The sequence below is a fragment of the Rhinopithecus roxellana genome, chromosome 7 (assembly GCF_007565055.1).
Source record: "Rhinopithecus roxellana isolate Shanxi Qingling chromosome 7, ASM756505v1, whole genome shotgun sequence".
Lineage (NCBI taxonomy): Eukaryota > Metazoa > Chordata > Mammalia > Primates > Cercopithecidae > Rhinopithecus > Rhinopithecus roxellana.
The window spans coordinates 9,010,129-9,013,413 of NC_044555.1; positions in this window are offsets into that span (position 1 = coordinate 9,010,129).

Below are 3,285 nucleotides of genomic sequence, written 5' to 3' on the forward strand. Positions count from 1 at the left end.
CTACCCCATCACCCAACCCCACTCTAATTCCCCACCCTTCCCCCAGCTCTGCTGCAGTCCTCCTATCAGAAGCCTGCAGAGGAGGAAGGGGCGTGGGGGGAGGAGCAAAACAAGGACCAGGAGACAGCCCGGGAGGCCAGTTGTGCTCCTGACTGTATCCAGCTGTTTCTGCCCACTCATTTTTATTTTCTTTTCTCTAGAGGCCCTCATGCCAAGGCAGGGGATAGGGATTGGAGAAGGGGAGGGGCAGGGGAACAAGAGAGAATCCTGCTTGCCTGTGGCCTGTGCCAGAACTGGCAGATACCCCAGCCCCTTTGAGAAAAGCCATAGCCCCTCCTCCCACCCTTCCCCGACTCCTGCCTCCAGGACTCCTCCCTGAGGATTGAGCCAGTCTCCTATTTTGCTAATGAGAGTTTGCCAATGGAGCACCTAGATGAATCTAAATTCCAAGGTAGCCCCCACCCCTTGACCCAGCCTCCATGCCTCTCTCTCTTCACCAGACCAGAAATTTCTAAGAGGAATAAAAATTCCTACCACAATCCAACACCCTCCTTAACTCTTCCTTTTCAGCCCATTCCTCCCTCAGAGCCAGGGCTGAGCTGAATTGAGTTTCAAGACATGCTAGCAGGCTCCTGGCTCCTCTTCCCTCTTCATTACTGACTTGCTGTATGCCTGGTGCAGGGGGTAGCTTCCTCAGTGGACTTCATGGCTAGAATGGAAGCGGAGGGGAGTGGTGACAAAAATAAAGGTGCACAGGGACCCCTGAGTTCAGCTCTACAGAACTGGATTCTTAACTCAACAAAAAATGGCAAATAAGAACTTGGGAACTTGGAGATTTTCAGAGTGGGGAGGGTAGAAGCAGCAGCTCCCTCTCTCTGCCCGCCCCCTTTCCCTTCCCCTCACTTGTGCTTACCCTCAACCACTCCAGTGCATTTGCTTCTTACTTCCCTAAACCTGCCAGTCTCATGCATGGTGCTTTTCTTCGGGACACTGCTCTATCCCCTCCAGCTGTATATCAACTACTTCTTCTTCCATATCCATCTCTAATGTCTCACCACTTTGTGGGAGCCTTCCTTGATGCCTTTCCTCCAAGACAGGGTGCTGTCCTCTGCATTCTCATAACCTGCTTTGGTTTTTTTTCCCAGAGTACTTTTCGTACTCCTCCCTCCAGCCATGCTCCTGGCATTGAGTGGGCACTCATCGGCTATTGAACAAATACAAGTTATAACCTCTTATGGTTACCAGATCTCTCACTTTTCAGAATACAGTCTTCTGCTTTCCTTAAGTCTAACCTAAATCCCACCTGCTTTATTATCCTAATTAGAGTGATGCCAGCTCCCATAATGCCTCAGCCTTTTCCTATTTGTCGCTGGCTGGTGAGGTCTAACTGGAGACAAACTGGTGACTAGTCCTGCAAATGCAGCCACAGCAGGGGCAGTTTGCCAGGTTTCCTGGAATGACTCTTCCATCCTTGAAGCAGGACCTCTTCTTGTACCTCATAGGTCAGGTGTTTAAAGCTTCTACCAAGATGCCAAAAGCAATTGTAAAAATAAAAATTATAATTGCCTGTAATCCCAGCACTGCGGAAAGCCAAGGCGGGTGGATCACTTGAGCTCAGGAGTTCGAGACCAGCCTGGCCAACGTGGCAAAACCCCGTCTCTACTAAAAATAGAAAAATTAGCTGGGCATGGTGGCGGGTGCCTGTAATCCCAGCTACTAGGGAGGCTGAGGCAAGAGAATTGATTGAACTTGGGAGGCAGAGGTTGTAGTGAGACGAGATTGTGCCACTGCACTCCTGCCTCTGTGACAGAACGAAACTCTGTCTCAAAAAATAAAATAAGGCCGGAAGCGGTAGCTCACGCCTGTAATCCTAGCACATTGGAAGGCTGAGGCTGGCAGATTGCCTGAGCTCAGGAATTCGAAACCAGCCTGGGCAACATGGTGAAACCCTGTCTCTACTAAAAATACAAAAACTAGCCGGGCGAGGTGGCGGGCGCCTGTAGTCCCAGCTACTCGGGAGGCTGAGGCAGGAGAATGGCGTAAACCCGGGAGGCGGAGCTTGCAGTGAGCTGAGATCTGGCCACTGCACTCCAGTCCGGGCGACAGAGCGAGACTCCACCTCAAAAAAAAAAAAAAAAAAAAAAAAAAAATACAAAAAAATTAGCCAGGTGTGGTGGCGTGCGCCTGTAATCCCAGCTACTCAGGAGGTTGAGGTAGGAGAATTGCTTGAACCCGGAAGGCAGAGGTTGCTCAACAGAGCAAGACTCCATCTCCAAAAATAAACAAAATAATAATAATAATAAAACAAAAATAGAAAATTAAAAAATAAAAACAGGCAAATGAAACCTAGTTAAATTAAAGAGCTTCCGTACAGAAAAATAAACTGTCAAAAAAGTAAACACAATCTACAAAATGGGAGAAAGTATTGGCAAACTATGCATCCAACAAAGGTGTAATATCCACAGTCTATAAGAAACTTAAATTAACAAGCAAAAAGCACAACCCCATTAAAAAGTGGGCAAAAGGGGGGCGGAGCAAGATGGCCGAATAGGAACAGCTCCAGTCTCCAACTCCCAGCGCGAGCGACACAGAAGACCGGTGATTTCTGCATTTTCAACTGAGGTACTGGGGTCATCTCACTAGGGAGTGCCGGACAATCGGTGTTGGTCAGCTGCTGCAGCCTGACCAGTGAGAGCTGAAGCAGGGCGAGGCATCGCCTCACCTGGAAGCCAAGGGGGAAGGGAATCCGTTTTCCTAGCCAGGGGAACTGAGACACACAACACCTGGAAAATCGGGTAACTCCCACCCCCATACTGCGCTTTAAGCAGACAGGCACACCAGGAGAATATATCCCACACCTGGCCGGGAGGGTCCCACGCCCATGGAGCCTCCCTCACTGCTAACACAGCAGTCTGCGGCGATCTATCCGCAAGGCAGCAGCGAGGCTGGGGGAGGGGCGCCCACCATTGCTGAGGCTTAAGTAGGTAAACAAAGCCGCTGGGAAGCTCCAACTGGGTGGAGCTCACAGCAGCTCAAGGAAGCCTGCCTGTCTCTGTAGTCTCCACCTCTGGGGACAGCGCACAGCTGAAGACCAACAGGGGAAGCAGCGGGGGCCGGTGCAGACGTGAACGACTCTGTCTGACAGCTTTGGGGAGAGCCGTGGATCTCCCAACGCGGAGGTTGAGATCTGAGAATGGACAGACTGCCTGCTCAGGTGGGTCCCTGACCCCTGAGTAGCCTAGCTGGGAGACATCCCCCACTAGGGGCAGTCTGACACCCCACACC